This window comes from Odocoileus virginianus, chromosome 22 (assembly GCF_023699985.2).
Source record: "Odocoileus virginianus isolate 20LAN1187 ecotype Illinois chromosome 22, Ovbor_1.2, whole genome shotgun sequence".
NCBI lineage: Eukaryota > Metazoa > Chordata > Mammalia > Artiodactyla > Cervidae > Odocoileus > Odocoileus virginianus.
The window spans coordinates 51,723,364-51,743,221 of record NC_069695.1 but is presented as its reverse complement, the minus strand read 5'-3'; the positions used below and the strand labels follow the sequence as shown (position 1 = coordinate 51,743,221).

The following is a 19,858-nucleotide window of genomic DNA, read 5'->3' as shown; positions in this document are numbered from 1 at the left end:
GGGCTGCAAAGACTCAGACATGACTGAGAGACTAAACCACCACCACCAAACACCTTTTTGCTACCTGGTTTCCAATGTTTATAGTTCTTAGTTTCACACATTGTTACATTAGTTAGAAACTATAAAAAAATTTAAATAATTAATGGCATTCATTAACTCTTATTACCAGCTAATTAGAGGCAAGGCTGGGCATGGTGGCAAAGCCTTACGTAAGAAGCTGGGCTTGCAGGCAGGAGTGGGGCTGCCTGGCCTCCTGTGCAGGGCTGGCGTGGACTCTGGGCTGGTCATCGGGGGTGTGGGGGGGGGTTTAGGGGGTCACAGCCCCTCTTTCCTCCCCATAGGCAGAGCTCGCATCACTGGTGGGAAAGACTGTGTTTGCCACTGATTTTATTCTTTTCTTTGTCCGTTTTGATTCACTTTGGATTTAGTGCAAATTCCTCTGATTATAACTGATGAACCCAGTTTAAGTGCTGGTTCTAGTTTATTTGTTTTGTGGATGGACTTTTGTTTTCATCCTTAAATGCGTCTTCATTGGTACCTCAGTGGCCTGTTGGAAATGCTACATTGGGGCCACCAAAGTACCATCGGTGTGGACCTGAATCTTAAATCATCCAGAATGCACCCACTTCCTCACAGGATCTGGCAAATCTGTGTCCTGCAGAATCCAAGTAAAACCCAGGAACCAGCTTACAATTCTCTCTTCACTTCACAAACCTGGAACCGTTCTAGAAGCATATACACATCTAAAAATAGGCTTCATTTATTTAGAAAAAAAAAATCAGATGCTATTTTAATGTAAAGGGTTTCCCTTTCCTTCTTGTTTCATAAAAACCAAACACAGTTCATTTTGTAATGTAAATGCTCCTTTTTGTTTTAAGAAATTATGGAGGATGTCTCAAGCTCCTTTTATAGCATCAAAGCAACATTGCACCAGACACACTGAGGCTCGTAAAGAAGACTTACTCTTGGCCGTTACAACAGAGGCCGGGGCCCAGAGCTCAACCTGAGGTCCACGGAAACACCGGGCCAGGCGGATTTTAAGATCGGGGGTGGGAGTGGGGTCCTCAGCCACTGTGTTTGTTAACTGGCCTTCCCCAAAGGCAAAGTCAACTTTCTCACAGCTTCAGGACAGAATGTGGTTTTACCTCTTGGACAAACGGAGAGATGGGGAGTCTCTTCCTTGAAGACCCCACTTCCCAGGCGTGGCTCCCAGGTCCTAGAGAAAGACAGTCCTAGGTGGTAAAACCAGCAAGAAGCTTTTCAAAAAAAATGCATATCTCAAAGGGGCAATGGCAATGCCAAGTTTTCCTAGAGTAGATGCTCTCAGAGAAGAGAGGGCAGGGCCGGATGAGAGAAGCCTGTCCAAAGTCTAGTTGAGGCAAGGGGCCACCAAGCCCTGTTGGCCACTAGAAGTCATCAAGTCAAAGAGTGACAGAGGACAGCAGGTTTCCACACTCAGGGGTGTGTGTGTGTGTGTGTGTGTGTGTGTGTGTGCATGCGGGGGTGTGTGTGTGTGTGTAAGATGGACCTTGCCCCACCCTGATCCTGTCTCTGCCCAAGGCTATTCTCTCCCTGCCGACAGCTTCTCCTTCACTCGTCTTTCTGCCTCCTCTCCGTGGGAAGCGTCCCCCAGACCTCCCCTGTCCCCCTGGCTCACTCTGCTCTGCGCTGGTCTTGTCGTGACTACATTTCCTTTTCCTTCTATTCATGCTCTATAACTCATTCAGGAGCTCACTGAACACTAAAAAAAGAACGGGATAAGTACCAACGTTTGCCACGCGTGCTTCTAGACCGGGCAATGCAGGGATGAAATCCACACAGTCCTTGGTCTCGAGAGGTTTACAGTGCGAGTGGGGCAGCCACTAAACCGAGACTCGGAGCCTGAGAAGCTGCCGGAGAAAAGAAGAGCGTGCAGGAGAGGACAGCCGAGGCCCCGGTTTAGGCTGGCGGCGGGCGGGAAGGCGCGTGGATGCGCGGGGCGGGGGCGGAGCCAGCAGGGTGTGCGGATGCTCCGATGGTCCGTGGACAGGAGGCCAGCGTGGCTGGAGCTTAGAGATCAGGAGGAGGGGAGGGCAGATGAGGCCGACAGGGTCTAGGAACTGCGCTGGGATTGAGGTTTGACCCCAAGGGAAAGTCACAGGCGCAAATGAGGGCTGAAGGGGGGCCTGCTATGACGTCACACACGGCGGAATGAAAGAGGGGCGTGTCTGTTCCCCACTGCCTCCCCCGCACTTGCGGGTTAAGCCATATGTCAAGGGAGATTAATTTTATGTTTTCCTGGAAGGCCCAGTTCTTTAGACAGACCTCCTGGGTCCGTGCTGTGGTCGGCGTTGGGGAAACTCTCAGGGATGGAGACTTCTCCCAGCTCAGTGACGCGGCTCTTTGCCTGGACCTCGGCCGGAATCCGTATTGGCATTTACTGGGCCTGGGAGTTCAGATATTAGTACTTCCACCATTCTCATGTGCCTGCTAACGTCGCTTCAATCGTGTCCAGGCTCTCTGTGACCCTGGGAACGGTAGCCTGCCAATCTACTGTCCACAGGGTTCTCCAGGCAAGAATACTGGAGTAGGTTGCCATGCCCTCCTCCAGGAGATCCTCCCGATCCAGGGATTAAATCTGCTGTCTCTCAGGTCTCCTGCGTTGGGAGGCGGGTTCTTAACCACTAAGGCCATCAGGGGAGCCTCTCCATCATTCTTAGGTGTGATAAATGTGGGAGCCCCTTCTTTGGACTCTAGGCACTCAAGAAAGTTTCTTTGTTTGGAAGCTTAAAACCTGGTCTTCATGAGTTTAATTAATAACATTGTATTAGATGCAATGATCTTTTTAGATAAGATAACATACCAACATTTGCATAAGGATTGGACTGCTAACCCTAGAACCCCCAGACATTGCTTATGCTAGCCCCCAGATTTATTGTGCTGAAAGTAGCTTGGAAGTTTCCAGAATGTTCTCCTCCAGCTCTTTCATTTACCAGCACAAAGGTCCACCCCTAGAATGAGTAGGCGCTTCCCACACTCTGTAATCTGGCAGGTTTGTGGCTGCAATCTTCTTGACCTGTCACCACCAGCTCAGGAGTGAGTGTGCTGTTTGTGGAGGAGACAGGATTTGGCTTCATGAATTCCACTTCATGCGATGCCTTTGCTAGGAGATGGAAATAATTGCTCTTCCCTCATGCTTCTCTCTTGTTTTCCTACTGCTGCTTCACACAGTCTATTGATGAAAAGAAACTTGTCAGGAAAATCAGACTCTAAACCCTTTAATGGCAAAGGAACACATTACAGAGAAGTAGCTGTAAATTCTGCAAGTTAAGCAAGTGCCTGCTCTGTTTGTACGTAGAGACAGACAGAAGGACAAACCAAATGCTGACCAGACGAGACATCCTGGGACACCAGATGCTCCAAGCGCTAAAGACGTTCATCTAGTGTTTCTGCAGCTCTTAACACAGGGGTGGAATTCTGTTCATTTTCACCAGTGAATTAAAGGGCAACGGGACACTGAGTAGATTTTCCTTGGTGGAAAACTGGGGTTCCATGCTGTCCTCCCAGTAATAAGTTGAAGTGGGCATGCACCAGCTCCTAATTTAAGACACTTTTCTGTTTATTTGCTTGTTTTTAGGAAATATTTAATTTAGAAAGTGAAAAGTGAAGTTGCTCAGTTGTGTCCGACTCTTTGTGACCCCACGACTGCAGCCTACCAGGTTCCTCCATCCATGGGATTTTCCAGGCAAGAGTAATGGAGTGGGTTGCCATTTCCTTCTCCAGGAGATCTTCCCGACCCAGGGATTGAACATGGGTCTTCCACACTGTAGGCAGATGCTTTACCGTCTGAACCACCAGGAAAGTCCTTTAATTCAGAGCAACCTGATACAATTTAGCCTCCTTTATGCTACACACTATGTGAATTGTTGAGAAATGTTGCTGAATGGGCACTGACCCAACCGTGAAGAAACAGAAGGTTCGATGGTTGTAATAAGCAAGATATAGCAAGATATAAGCACCATGAATATAAGCAAATATGAAGGATTTTCTTCTTCCGAGGTCACAACCTTTGACCTGTGCTTCTAAGGTTGTTCAGAGGTTTAGCATCACTGCAGGCTAACCTGAGGAAGTAGGTGTCATGTGGTGTGGCAGCTGGTGGCCCATTGTCGAAGTAAAGTGTAGTCACTGGGACTTTTGCCATCAGATCAAAGTGCCTGTTCAGAGATACCCTTCTTCTTATCCAGGTCACTGATCTCAAACTCTGCCTCTGCTGGGCTTCTATAGAGAAAGCATCAGGTGGGCAGGGGAAAGACAGTCAGGGGGTGCTTTTACCCTCGGTCCTTTCTCCATCAGAGTAACTCCCATCAAAGTAAAGGGCTTTCTGGTCCACAAAAAAAGATTCTGAAAAAGGCTCACATAAACTATCATTTAAAGAAAGGATTCCACTGCTAAGAAAACCACTGATTTAGGGAAACTCAGTACTTTCTTAACTGGGACAAAATGAATAAAAAGACTTTCTCTGTGGTCTGGTTATCAAGTCTTCAGATACGGAATAGGAGAGGGACTGGTTAATCAGAGTCTATACTGACACATGAAGGAAGAATTCTGTAACTAAGGGTTTAGAACAGCAGGTTGCAATTCTCTACGACTGTCACAATCTCAGAAAGTGCAGTCAAGCTAATCTGGTCTTGAGACTCATTGCTAGTCTTATATTTCTGGCAGAAGAGTTGGGGTGTAGATGAAGACTGAAGTAGTAAATACGTGTTTTGACTTTTCCTAGAGGTGTATTTAGCTTTTGGCATCTTGCTTTGGTTCTGCAGCTCTGTTTCATCACCGAACGTTTAAATCAGGGCTATATGTCTCTGAGCAGATGTGACAAATCTGACCAGACATTATTGATAGAATTGAAAGGAAGCCTGACCGCAGACATCAGCTCTAGGTCTTCAGGGTTGTACAGGAGAAGCCGAGAGCCAGGGTCGGTGCAGGTCTGACCACCAAGGGCAGCATGTCAGCCTGGTAAGTCCTGCAGGGTTTGGACCTGATTCAGCCACTTTCTGTGGCTTGAATGCAGGAGAGGATAAGACAGGCTATGGGTTGGTCTTATCTTGAGTCACTTATAATAATAACTTTTTCATGTTAACCGAAGACACTTGCAATTCTATATACTTCTCTGTGCATTTACACCCTATACATCCAAGAAGCCATGGCCAACGTGGTGAAAGTTTGTAGCAGCCTCTCTGCCTTTGTTCCTGTTTTCTTCACAGTGTAAAATAATTTTGGGGGTTTTTGATATACAGAAAGCTCAAGCATTTCACCACTGAGTGAAAAACCTCCATGTAACAACTTCCCGTTAATCCCTGCTTGGCTTCCTCCAGCTTTGCATTTAACCATTTATTTTCCTTTCTGCGAGAAGATGGAAACATTCCTGCATCCTCTTTGGTTTCAGCAGATTTGCTCACAGTTATTTGTGGTCAGGGATTATTGCTGTTATCCAAAATATTGCTCTGCTATTTGAAGATACTGGGAAGAGGATTTTAAAGTCAAGGGATGAAACCACTAATGGTATATAAAATGAACTGGGGCGTTCCGATGGGTAGTGGGCTCAAATACAGTGTTTGTGATCAGGATTGGAAAAGCTTTTGGGTTGAAAAACACATAGCCTCAAGCAACACAGCATAAGATTCTTGCTCTACTCTAGTAAGTGAAAGTGTTAGCTGCTCAGTCGTGTCTGGCTCTTTGTGACCCTATGGACTGTAGCTCAGGCTCCTCTGCCCATGGAGTTTTCCAGGCAAGAAGACTGGAGTCATTTCCTTCTCCAGGTATTGAACCCAGATCTGCCACATTGCAGGTGGATTCTTTACAGCCTAAGCCACTATGGAAGCATCACTCTAGTGAGAGGCGCAACTCTAAAAAAAGTGGGCTCTTCTAGAGCCGTAGTGAACAGACTCAGGACATAGGGCAAGAGAAGGTGGGACAAACTGGGAGAGTAGCCTAGAAACATGCACACTGCCATATGTAAAATACACAGCCAGTGGGAATTGGCCGAATGACACCGGGAGCTCAAACCCTGTGCTCTGTGACAACCTAGAGGGGTGGGTTGGGGTGGGAGATGGGAGGGAGGTTTAAGAGTATACCTATGGCTGATTCATGTTGATGTGTGGCAGAAACCAGCACAACATTGTAAAGCAATTATCTTCCAATTAAAAAGAAAAAAAAAAATTGGGCTCATCTAAGTGCTCCTACAGAAGAGGAATTGGGCCCACACTTCCCTTAAGGAGGAGTGGCAAATGACAGTAATGGGTTTGTTTGGTGATGACTGCTGAACGTGGCCTGGAAATTGCTGGTAGTTTCACAAACACAGCACGATATCAGGCTCTTCAGGGTGGAAACATGGACTTTGAAACTTCCTTGGATTTCTGTCTCTGTCATTTTTCAGCTGATTTATTCAGGTAGCTCCTTTGTAGCATCCTTGGAACTCTACTTGGCCCTGGAGTTGCATAACCACATAAGTGTGTGATTTAATGAAGTCCTGGGAAGTGCTGGCCGGATGAAAAATCAGAGCCTTTTATTGAACTGAGGATGTTCTTTTGTAGACTGTCCCTCTCTTCTTCCTGGTTTTGTTCAGTTCAGTTCAGTCGCTCAGCTGTGTCTGACTCTTTGTGACCCTTTGCAGGACGCCAGGCTTCTGTGTCCATCACCAATTCCCAGGGCTTACTCAAACTCATGTCCACCAAGTTGATGATGCCATTCAACCATCTCAACCTCTTTCATCCCCTTCTCTTCCTGCCTTCAATCTTTCCCAGCAAAAGGGTCTTGTCCAATGAGTCAGTTCTTCGCATCAGGTGGCCAAAGTACTGGAGTTTCAGCCTGAGCATCAGTCCTTCCAATGAACACCCAGGACTGATCTCCCTTAGGATGGACTGGTTGGATCTCCTTGCAGTCCAAGGGACTCTCAAGAGTCTTCTCCAACACCACAGTTCAAAAGCATCAATTCCTCAGTGCTCAGTTTTCTTTATAGTTCAACTCTCACATCCATACATGACCACTGGAAACACCATATATAAGTTAAATAAGCAGGGTGAGAATATACAGCCTCGATGTACCCCCTTCCTGATTTGGAACCAGTCATGTTTGTAACCAGACATGTTATTGCATGTCCAGTTCTAACTGTTGCTTCTTGACCTGCATACACATTTCTTACCAAGCAGGTCAGGTGGTCTGGTATTCCCATCTCTTTAAGAAAGGCTAGAAGTAGAGGAAAAAAAAATAGAGAAAAACAACAGAAAGGGAAAGACTAGAGATCTCTTCAAGAAAATTAGAAATACCAAGGGGACATTTCATGGAAAGATGGGCACAATTAAGCACAGAAATAGTATGGACCTAACAGAAGCAGAAGATATTAAGAAGAGGTGGCAAGAATACACAGAAGAACTATACAAAAAAGATCTTCATGACCCAGATAACCACGATGGTGTGATCACTCACCTAGAGCCAGACATCCTGGAATGCTAAGGGAAGTGGGTCTTAGGAAGCACCACTACGCACAAAGCTAGTGGATGTGATGGATTCCAGTTGAGCTATTTCAAATCGTAAAAGATGATGCTGTGAAAGTGGTGCACTCAACATGCCAGCAAATTTGGAAAACTCAGGAGTGGCCACAGGACTGACCGGAAAAGGTCAGTTTTCATTCCAATCCCAAAGAAAGGCAATGCCAAAGAGTGTTCAAACTACTGCACAATTGCACTCATCTCACATGCTAGCAAAGTAATGCTCAAAATTCTCCAAGCCAGGCTTCAACAGTACATGAACCGTGAACTTCCAGATGTTCAAGCTGGATTTAGAAAAGGTGGAGGAACCAGAGATCAAATTGCCAACATCCATTGGACCATCGCTGGTTTTGCTATTTGGCTTTTTATTGTTCACTTGAAAGATGGTGTTGAGAGGATTGGAAAAGGTTTGACATGTAAGTGAGTTTAGTTTATAAGCTGGGCTTCCCTGGTGGCCCAAACAATAAAGAACTTCCCTGAATGCAGGAGATCTGGGTTTGATCCCTGGGTCAGGAAGATTCCCTGGAGAAGGGAATGGCTCTCCACTCCAGTATTCTTGCCTGGAGAACTACATGGACAGAGGAGCCTGATGGGCTACAGAACATGCTCATGTTTTTGGAAAGCAATTTGCTTATCCTTTTATCCTAGTCTGTCATATGATGGAGATTTTGGAAACAAAAATATAGTGAAAATACCTGGGTAATAAATCCACTTCCTTAAGTGAATGTAAGATTGCTCTTGGACTTCTGTAGTGGCTCACCAGTAGAGAATCTACCTGCAATGTAGGAGTTGCAGGAGACTCCAGTTCGATACTTGGGTTGGGAAGATACTCTGGAGGAAGGCGTGGTAACCCTTTCCAGTATTCTTGCCTGGAGAATCCCCATGGGCAGAGGAGCCTGGTGGGCTACAATCTGTAGGGTTGCACAGAGTTGGACACAACTGAAGCAACTTAGCACACATGCATGCATGAGAATGTATAAGCAATAAAAGTTTGGATGGTATTCCATATTATTTACTCAAAGACAATGCTTTTGTTTTTCATAAGAATTCATTGTTTGTTAATTATTTGCAACAACCCGCCAAATCATGCAAATGTCAGAGTTTTCTTTCAATTATAGTTCCACAGAAGAAAAGGTAGCAAAGAGAAAAAGAAAACATAAGAAACATCTCATCTTATGTAAAAACGTGTGTTTCTGAAAAACTGAGCAACACTTGGGTAATAAAAGAACCCATACCTTAAAAAAAGAAAGTTTTGTGTGTCCCCTACATCTTGACTCTGTCCTGTTGATGGTTCGACAGGGCTGCGTCCTTCACTAGACTTGATGATGGAGAAAGAAGAAATGTCTTCCAAGCGAGCAGAGAAGCAGGGTGGGTTGATTTTTCTTAAAAAGTCGATGCTGCAAACCATACATTAACTACCACTTAGGTTTGTTCCTTTCCTGCAGGGCTGTGGGTGAGTCATCTTGGTTCATTATTCTTTAAAAATAACCCAGAAGACGCGTTGACAACTGAAGGAAGCCCACCTCTGGCGTTTAAGAAACCTGCTAGGTCCCCTCCTGCAGGGCAGGGAGGGGCTCCGTACTGGGCAGCGCATGCGCAGTCTCCAAATAGCGGTCTGCTCACCTGAGAGGAAAGCATCGCCCCAAGGACGGAAAGCCTTCAGTAGATTTTCACAACCCAGCTTTGTAATGCACTTTGCTGAGTCTTTCATGAAAGGAGTCATTTCTTAATTTTGCTGGCGATACCGTGCGAAAATATCAGCATCTTTATGTTCAGTTTCCTGAATAAATCAACCCCCTGTCAATTCAGTTGTGGCAGAAAGGTAGAGAAAAGGGAGGAATCCTTTATTTTGCACTGACAACTTAAATGTTATATATGCGGAATCATCCCTAACTGCATCCGCCTACCCTCACTCCTTCCTTCCTTCTATCCTTTCTTTCTCCTTTTCCTCCTTTCCTTCTTCGATATATATTAAATATTCAGAAATCTTTCTGGGTGCAGGGCACAAATTGGTTAAGAAAAGCATATATATCCAAACAGGTAATAATCTAGCAAGATGTGTGTGGTAGAAATATATTTTGAGCTACATACATATACATTTGCATTTTATAATAACCACATTTTAAAAATAACTAAAGAGAATCAGGTACAATGAATTTGAGTTATGTATTTGATTTGATTAAATCCTATGCATTCAAAAAGAGTATCATTGAAATCCTTTCTGTTTTTTGGTTCTGCATCTTCGAAGTTTGCTGTATATGTTTTTTCTCCAATTCTTGTGTTTTTTCTAATCTTTGTTTCTGTTGCAGACAACTTTGAATTCTGAATCCCTCCAGGTTTATTGAAATATAATTTACATATAATGTGATGTGACTTTAAGGTATACAACAAAGTGACTTGATATGCTTACATATTGTGAACTGATTACTACTTTGGGTTTCCCAAGTGGCTCAGTGGATAAAGAATCCACCTGCAATGCAGAAGACACAGGAGATCTGGGTTTGATTTCTGGTCAGCATTATTCCCTGGAGGAGGAAATGGCAACCCACTCCAGTATTCTTGCCTGAAAACTCCCATGAACAGAGTAGCCTGACAGGCTATAGTCCAAAGGATTGCAAAGAGTCAGACATGACTGAGCTACTAAGCGTAGCACAGTCTCTGAGTCTAAACCTGTATAGGGGTAGTTAACACCTCTATCACCTTACATAGTTATGTTTATTTTTGGTGTGCTGTGAATATTCAACATCTACTCTCCTAGCAAATTTCAAGTGTATAATACAGTATTTTAACTATAGTCACCATGTTGTACATTAGATCCCCAGAACTTATTCATCTATTTTTTTTCTTTTTTTGGCTGCTCCTCATGGCATGAGGACTTCCTCAACCAGGGATCGAACTTGCACCCTCTGCAGTGGAAGTGCAGAGTCTTAACCTCTGGACACCAAGGAAGCCTTCCTCTTACAACTGGAGGCTTACACACTTTGACCAACATCTTCCCATTCCTCGCCAGCCCCCCCACCTGCCCCAGAATCAGGCAACCACCACCCTACTCTATTTCTATCAACTTGGCCTTTTCAGATTCCACATGTAAGGAAAGTCATATAATATTTGTCTTTCTCTGTATGATTTGTTTCACTTAGCAAAATGCTCTCAAGGTCCATCCATGTCACATGTGACATGATTTCTTTCTTTCTCACAGCTGAATAATATTTTATCATATATATGTGGCATAGTAAGTAGGAGAAGATTGTTCCAGAAGGAAGGAGTACTACACAATAGAAAATTGATAAGAGAAAATATTCTTTGCCAAACAGTTAGAAGAAGCTCTGAGTGATCCAGTTCAGAGTGTAGAGGTTTGGGGTGGAATTATGGTGAGAGTGAAATTGCTAACGAACACTGTGGACCAGGAAAAGGACATCTATCCATGATTAGCAAAATCTGAAAAATTATGCTTTAATAGTTTTGTATCATTGCTAATTTTCTGGTTTTGATAATCATGTTATGGTTATGTACAGTGTTGTCTGAAAAGAAATTGGTAGAGTTTTTGAATCTATTGGAACTCGGATTATTTTTATATGTTTAGGTCTGAAAAATGAAAAGCTGAAAATGAAAAAGTTCACTAAAGTCGCCTTAGGGACTGACAACTTCCTATCACTCTTCCCCTTGAAATCCGTGTCCAGATCATCCCTTCAGACCATTGGAATCAGAAAAAGGGAGAGGTAGGAAATGATTAGTAGACTTTTGGAATCGTCAAGGCAGAAGTGAGGAAGGGTAATTTATTTAGGATTATGGATGCTGGAAAATAAACACGTAGGGGGCAGAGAAAAGAAAATGGCAGCACCATAGAATCAGCTTCTGTCTCTTGAGATGGCATTAAAAGTGGTTTCTGCATCAGCACCTCCTTTCAGAATGAATAATTGAGTTCACATACGACCTACTAATGGCACCTTGGGACATTTATCACAGGAAAACGAAGACTTGTTATCAAGCGGGAAACTGTGCAGAGATGCCTGCATCAGCTTTATTCGTAGTGGCCAACGACTGGAAAACTCCCAAGCATCCAGTGGGTAAATGGTTAATGGGCAGCAGCACTCCCATAATAAACTGTTGATTATCACTTGGATGAAGTGTTAGTGAAATTATGCTGAATGGAAAATGCCAATTTCAAAAGGATACCTACTGCATGACTTCAGTGATGTAACATTCATGGGATAAAATAATTTTAGGGATGGAGAGTCAATGACTGGTTGCCAGGAGTTGGGGCGGCGGGGGAGGGGGCTGGTGTGACTATAAAGGGACAGAGGGAGGGTGTCTTGCGTGGACCAGGGAAAATGATGGTCACGCAAGGCTGTGCATGCTGTTGCTTCAGTCACTTCCGACTCTGTGTGACCCCATGGACTGTAGCCCACCAGGCTCCACTGTCCATGGGATTCTCCAGGCAAGAATACTGGAGTGGGCTGCCATGCCCTCCTCCAGGGCATCTTCTCGACCCAGGGATCAAACCCACATCTCTTTTTTTTTTTTTTTTTTTTTGTTGGAGGCTAATTATTCACAACATTGCAGTGGTTTTTGTCATACATTGAAATGAATTAGCCATGGATTTACATGTATTCCCCATCCCAGTCCCCCCTCCCACCTCCCTCTCCACCCCATCCCTCTGGGTCTTCCCAGTGCACCAGGCCTGAGCACTTGTCCCATGCATCCAACCTGGGCTGGTGATCTGTTTCACCCTAGATATACATGTTTCGATGCTGTTCTCTTGAAACATCCCGCCCTCGCCTTCTCCCACAGAGTCCACAAGTCTGTTCTATACATCTGAGTCTCTTTTTTCTTTTTTTTGCATATAAGGTTATCGTTACCATCTTTCTAGATTCCATATATATGTGTTAGTATACTGTAATGGTCTTTATCTTTCTGGCTTACTTCGCTCTGTATAATGGGTTCCAGTTTCACCCATCTCATTAGAACTGATTCAAATGAATTCTTTTTGATGGCTGAGTAATATTCCATGGTGTATATGTACCACAGCTTCCTCATCCATTCGTCTGCTGATGGGCATCTAGGTTGCTTCCATGACCTGGCTATTATAAACAGTGCTGCGATGAACATTGGGGTGCACGTGTCTCTTTCAGATCTGGTTTCCTCAGTGTGTATGCCTAGAAGTGGTATTGCTGGGTCATATGGCAGATCTATTTCCAGCTTTTTAAGGAATCTCCACACTGTTTTCCATAGTGGCTGTACTAATTTGCATTCCCACCAACAGTGTAAGAGGGTTCCCTTTTCTCCACACCCTCTCCAGCATTTATTGCTTGTAGACTTTTGGATAGCAGCCATCCTGACTGGTGTATAATGGTACCTCATTGTGGTTTTGATTTGCATTTCTCTGATAATGAGTGATGTTGAGCATCTTTTCATGTGTTTTTTTGCCATCCGTATGTCTTCCTTGGAGAAATGTCTGTTTAGTTCTTTGGCCCATTTTTTGATTGGGTCATTTATTTTTCTGGAGTTGAGCTGGAGGAGTTGCTTGTATATATTTGAGATTAATCCTTTGTCTGTTGCTTCATTTGCTATTATTTTCTCCCAATCTGAGGGCTGTCTTTTCACCTTGCTTATAGTATCCTTTGTTGTGCAAAAGCTTTTAAGTTTCATTAGGTCCCATTTGTTTATTTTTGCTTTTGTTTCTAAAATTCTGGGGTGTGGGTCATAGAGGATCCTGCTGTGATTTATGTCAGAGAGTGTTTTGCCCCACATCTCTTATGTCTCCTGCATTGGCAGGTGGGTTCTTTACCACTAGTGCCACCTGGGAAACCCACACAGCGTTATATATATATATAATAAAATTCCATGCGCACACACACACACACACACACACACACACACACACGAGTTTGTGTACTGATGAGAAAACCTGAGTAAGTGCTGTGGATTGTACCGATGCCACTTCTTGTGTTTGGAATGCTACTACCGTTATTCAAGATGCTCGTGTTGTGGGCGGCTGGGGAAAGGGTGCAGAGGACCTCCCTGTGCAGTTCTTTGCAGCCTCTTGGGAGTCTATAAAAAACAAATCTAAATAGAAAGTTAAAAATGGCTTCTGCTCTTGCCATTGTTTGCTTCGAGGAGGATCCAGGAATAGGCTGCAGTACTTTTCACATGAGTACAATGAAAAAATGCGTTTCCTGACTGTACCTGCTTTATGGTCGGGTTTTGGCCCTCTGAGTTACTTGTTAAGTCATGGACAGTAGGTGCTGTAGACAGACATACACTACGGGGGCTAGCATGCACCTTCAGGGTTCTGACTGGTGATCAAGCCTGGTCCTGATCTCCTTGCATCTAAACTTGTGAGACGAGCAAACAGACACTAGCTTTCCTTTCTCTCTTCATCCCCCTCCCTCTTAGGACCACCAGCTTCCTTGAGGAGCCCCTGGAAGCTCCCTGCAGGCTTCAGTGGCTCTCATTTAGACAGAGACAGCCCCGCTCCACCTGACCCGTCCGCCAACATTCTCCCTGAACCCCCTTTTCCTGGTCCATCTAAGACGTGTGATGATAGAAGTGGATCTGAGGCCCTGTGCTCCTGAAAGTTTTTAAGCACACGTGATGTGTAAGAGGACTTAGACGGCTGTCATAACCCGGCCGCTCCTTCCCGTGGCCACTGAAACCCCCGGTGTCTGCGCGTCCTCTGCTCTGTCGTGCTGCAGTCCGGGGCAGCTCACTGTCCTTCATTCTTGGGACATTTCCTCTCTCTGTTTCAGGAGCACACAACTCCCTGTATCCTTCTCCTGTGCTGGCTGGCTGTCTTCCTGCCACCAACATTTGAACTCATGATCCACGAAGGAGCTTGTCTGCCTTGTTCAGGCAGGATCTCTTGAGCTTTTTATAAAAGGGTGAGTATGTGCATTCCACACTGGCTGGATTTCTACCTGACTTTTGAAGTAAGTGTTAAAGTTTTTAGCCATTTGGGAAGGAAGCTAGCTTTATCTTATATAATTTTGTCTTACAAAAAATTTGATTACCTAGTTGGCATCAATATCTTCATCAACATCTTGAAATGTTTGTAGACAAATCAGTTGGGTTTTGCTCTTCTTGTTCCATCACTAGTTCATGGCAGCATTTGTTCGCTGTTGTAAACTAGTTACATGAAACTCTTCAAGGAACTCAGGGTCAAATGAACAGCGTGTGAGGTGCTTAGTGATCCCAGCAGTCTGCCCTGGGTGTTTGCAAGGGTGAGGATGTTCTTCAGCTACACAGAGCAGATGCTTAGGGCCTCAGGTACAGGATGGAGGACAGAGCCTGGGGGCTGCGATCCCACATGGAACAGGCGGCCGCAGTCCAAGTGATGCTGATGTCACCTAATGACCTGATGTGACCTCCTGGCGGCTGCAGTATGAAGCTTCTTGAATTATTGGTCCAACTTTGGAGAAAGCTGGAAAAGCAAGTGAGAGCCTGTTTTGTTCTGTTTCGTTTCATTAAGAAGCCATCTCATTACCTCACTGTTTAGGGGCCATTTTATTGCTTTCGCACGGCTGGAATAAGTCTGCGGGATGGAGGTAGAAACTTCGGGAATCAGAGCTGCCACACAATTAGCCTTACGTAATCCTGCGCGGCCGCCCTCTGCCTCTGAGCTCGGGAACAGCAGCGTGCAGAAGTGGGCGGGAAACTGCCTAATAGCTGCGGGGAGAGGCTGATTTGCATTTATGTCTGTTCTGCGAAATTATTTTGGGAGAATTTTAATTGACAGCTTCCCCACAAGCAGCCTCACTTTTAGCTATTTAATGGCCATTCCTGTTCCGACCAGACCGCTGGCTGCACAGGCCAGGCTGGACCCCACCCGGGGTGGGAACACACGTGCCCTCAAGGGCCGGTCACTTGCCTGGTCCTCGGCTGCCTGGACCCTACTCGCCAGCACACCTCCCTCCCATGCGACTTTATCCTGTTAATCATTTATGTGCCTCCAGAGGCTACACACTCCAGTGTTCCTGGGCTTGCCTGGTGGCTCAGATGGTAAAGAATCTGCCTGCAATGCAGGAGACCTGGGTTCCACCCTGGGTTGGGAAGATCCGCTGGAGGAGGGCATGGCAACCCACTCCAGTATTCTGGCCTGGAGAATCCCATGGACAGAGGAGCCTGGTGGGCTACAGTCCATGGGGTCACACAGAGTCGGACATGACTGAGTGACTAAGCTCACACAACATCCCCAAGTAAACATGGGGCATTACCTGAAATAGCTGAGTGTGTCTCATTGCTGGCTTCTTCATTATCGCCAGCTACTGCCAAACGAGAGAGCAAGCTGGCTGCTTATGAATAAGGAGGAAATAACCAGAAAAGATGAGCTCACCTTGGGACAGGAAAGGTGAGTGTGTGTAAGTGCTGAAACACACATGCAGACACCTCCCCACACTCATACACACCTCCTTTCACATATGTAACTCTGTCTCACCCTGGATGTCTATCTCTTATACTCTGAAGCCGAAACCTCCTAAAAGAGGGTTTCTCTTAATAGCAAAAGAAGTGATCAATTTCAAACAAAACAAAAAAAAGGATTCCTGTGTGATATAGTGTGATAATGAATAATGGCAAAAAGCTTTAATTAAAGAAAGTGACCAAAATAAAATTTTGTAGACATCAAAGAACACAATGTATTGATGGTGTTATCTGTAAAAATAAGGTGACATTTAGAATCAGCTTTGGTGAAATAAAATTACACAAATAAAATTAGACATAGTGTTAACCTATCTTGATGTGTTATTCCTAAACTGAAGACATATATATATATATATATATATATATATATATATATATACATATACATATATACATACATACATATATATATATATACTGGAGAATGAAACGGCAGCCCACTCTAGTATTCTTGCCTGGAGAGTCCCAGGGACAGAAGGGCCTGATGGGCTGCAGTCCATAAGATCGCACAGAGTTGGACACGACTGAAGCGACTCAGCACACACATATATATACCGAGTTAGAAGGGATTTAACTCAAGTTTTTCTGGGCTTCTGTCTTTATTCCTTTTTTACAGTGCTAAAAGTCTGGCCAACAAAATATTTTTTTCCCAGAATTGTTTTCTGCTACTTTTCATATAAGTCATAGACGAAATTTGCTACCCACCTGCTTGAGTCCAATATGAATTGTGCCTCCTACAGACACAAAAGCTAAAGGACAAAATTGCTTCTTAAAATCTTTATTTCTTAGAGTTTTTTCCACAGAAATCATGTCCATTATATTGGTTTTCCTTTTGTCCTGAAGCTGGAGTTTGTACATTTCTGAGAGGTTTAAATTTATTCCTTAAACCCATTCTTAATTTTCTAGGGGTTGATTCTTGAAACTGAATTCATAAAGTGTTCTTTGGGTCCATAATATAACACTTCAAAACCCATTTAAGCAGAACTTATAAAGGTTTTGAAAATGATTTTCAAAAGTGAATTCATTGAACTAACACTTAGGAGTGTATAATCCTTACAATTTCTTTAATTTCAAGAAGAGTATTTTTAGATTCTGAACAATTTTGCCATCTAAATTGCACTGGCTTTCACATTACTGCTTCAGACCAAAGCATTAGCTTTACTTTTCTTCTAAACTAATTTTCCCACTTTGCCATCACCCGTGGTCTCTAGAGTATATCTGGTCATTATGTGAAGAGTGACAGAGGAAGTGTAGAGGAGACTTGAAAGGCAGTGAAAGGTTACTTGCTCATTGTCCTGCTTTTTATTCTAACACTTCAATGGAAAGGTGAAAGAAATGGAAGCACTGTGATTCTTCAGGAAAAACTTAGAAGAGCAATTGTCCTTTCCATGAGACCATTTTTACTTTTATCCTTCTCTTATGACTAGAAGGTATTTTTATGTGTGATGATCAAAAGTGATCAAATATTGGACAATGATAGGAAATTCATTTTATAATTTCCTTTTCTTTTGCTCACTTGGATTAGAAGAATGAGCAAATACCATTAAGACCGTGAATGCTTTCACGCTGTAAGATTTTTCATCTATTATAATTTCCTCCTGCAATTCCTTGATAGTGTCTGGCATGAAGTTTAATGCTCTATTTGTAACCATCGAAAAAATGGAATCAAAACAATATAAAGAGACCCAGAATATGCTTATTAATGCACCTAAGAACTTTAATTTCAGTGAAAAATACTGCTTCCTAACCATAAGGATATATCATCTCACCTGTTGGAATGGCTATTAGGAAAAAACCAGCAATAACAAGTATTCTCAAGGATAAGGAGAAAAGGGAGCCCAATGCACTGTTTACGGGAATGGAAATTGGTAAAACCACCATGGAAAATATTGAAGTTCCTCAGAAAGTTGAAAATAGAACTACTATATGATCCAGAAATCCCACCTGAGTGTGTATCCAAGGGAAACAAAATAAGAATCTCAAGAGCCCTCTGTTCTCCCGTGTTCACTGCAGGGAGACAAGATATGAAAACAAGTCAAATGTCCGTAGACATAGCAGGGAAGCTGAGGAGGGTGTGGTGAATCGGGAGAGGAGTGTTGACGTGGGCACACTGCCACGTGTAAAATAGACAGCTGGTGGGAGCTGCCATGCAGCACAGGGCACTCAGCTCCATGCTCGTGGTAACCTGGAGGACGGGCAGAGGGAATGGGAGGTGGGTGCAAGAGAGAGGAGACATGTGTCCGCTTGTGGGTAATTCACGTTCTTGTTCAGCGGAAACCAACACAGCATTGTAAAGCAACTACACCCTGTGACTCAGGGAGCTCAGACTGGGGCTCTGTGGTAACCTGGAGGCATGGGATGGGGAGGGGGGTGGGAGGGAGGTCCAAGAGGGAGGGGGCATGTGTATACCTATGGCTGATTCGTGCTGATGCATGGCAGGAACCAACAGAACATTGTAAAGCAGTTATCCTTCAATTTAAACTAAATTAATTTAAAAAAATGGATGGTGGGAGTGGAAATGAGGGGAAGAGAGTGGAAAACCCTAACTGGGAAGATTGGCAGGATCTATAACTGGGGGAAAGAGTGGGAAGGGACCAGAGTGAGTCCTGGTTCTCTGCTTGAATTTTATCATAAGGCCACCGACTGAACTACAGAAGACAGGAGCTGGGAGGGGCCGGGGATGAGCATGGTTTTGGGCAAAGTGAAGCTGAGCTGCCTCTGGGGAGTGTATCAGATAGCTACATCCATCTGATGCCCAAGAGGGAGATTTTTGGCTAGAAACCAAAATCCAGAAATCATGAGCTTTTGGGTAGATGAAATGCAATCAAATGAGACAGTCAAGGAGGGCTGTATAGAGTGAAAAAAGGCAACAAACCTCTCACAGAGCCTTGAGACACACCAATATTTAAATGAAAAAAAAAAAAAACCTGAAGTTTTCTATCACAGTATCATATTTTACCACAAAATGAGTGACTTGAAGCAATATGTTGTGGGTCAGGGGTCCAGGCATGGCTTGAGTGGGGCTTCTGCTTGCAGATCTCACAGAATTGCAGTCAAGGAATGGACCAGGGAAGGCTGGTCTCATCTGAGGTTCAGCTGGGGAATTACCTTAGCAGAAAGTGACACATGCTTAATCCTACTTTGTAGCAGAGTGTTGGCAGCATCTTGTTTTCTGCCAGCTAATAATTGAGCACCCCAGTTTCCTGAGTGATGTTGGCTGGAACCCCCTTCAGCCCCTAGAAGCTGCCCTCGGGTTTTTGCCCTGTGGACCCCCCAACACGTCCAGTAAGAAAGAGAATCTCCTGGTTGGATGCAAGTCACATATTCCCTGTCACACTAGTGTTTTCTGTTGGTGAGAAGCAAGTCACGAGTCTCAAAGGGGAGGGTATTACACAACGGTAGAGCTCGTGGGGCCCCCCAGTGTCTTCACTAGAAAACAGGTAAGGGCTTTCCCGGTGGCTCAGATGGTTAAGAATCTGCCTGCAATGTGAGACACATGGGTTTGATTCCCTGGGTCGGGAAGATCCTCTGGAGGAGGGCATGGCAACCCACTCCAGTATTCTTGCCTGGAGAATCCCATGGACAGAGGAGCTGTGTGCTCCAGCCCATAGGGTCACAAGGAGGCAGACACCACCAGGTGGCTGAACAACAATGGGTGGGGGAAGGGGATGAAGAAAGATTTTCCAATTGGCAAAGCCAGGCCCTCAAGCAGTGGTCCAGAGACTGGTAGGAAGGTGGGGAAATGTCTTCCTCAGTTCCAGTAGTTCCAAAGAGAAAGTGAGACAATGTGTACTATAAAAAGGTGTCCACAGAGCGTACAAAAGCTTTCTGAACTCTGGCAGTGGTAACCTGAGATTTTTTCCCAGATTTTGAAACTTTGGGACTGATTTAAAATCATGAACTAGAAGCAGAAT

The 19,858-nt window shown here is 44.3% G+C and overlaps 1 long non-coding RNA gene across 1 annotated transcript; it reads right to left on the bottom strand.

Annotated features, from left to right (window-relative positions):
- Positions 1-744: 744 nt before the first annotated feature.
- Positions 745-2,480, bottom strand: LOC110127031 (uncharacterized). Its single transcript, XR_002310621.2, has 2 exons — positions 1,766-2,480; positions 745-1,216 (listed from the first exon to the last, which is right to left on the bottom strand). It is a non-coding gene; the product is annotated as an uncharacterized lncRNA (long non-coding RNA).
- Between the last annotated feature and the right edge of the window lie 17,378 nt (positions 2,481-19,858).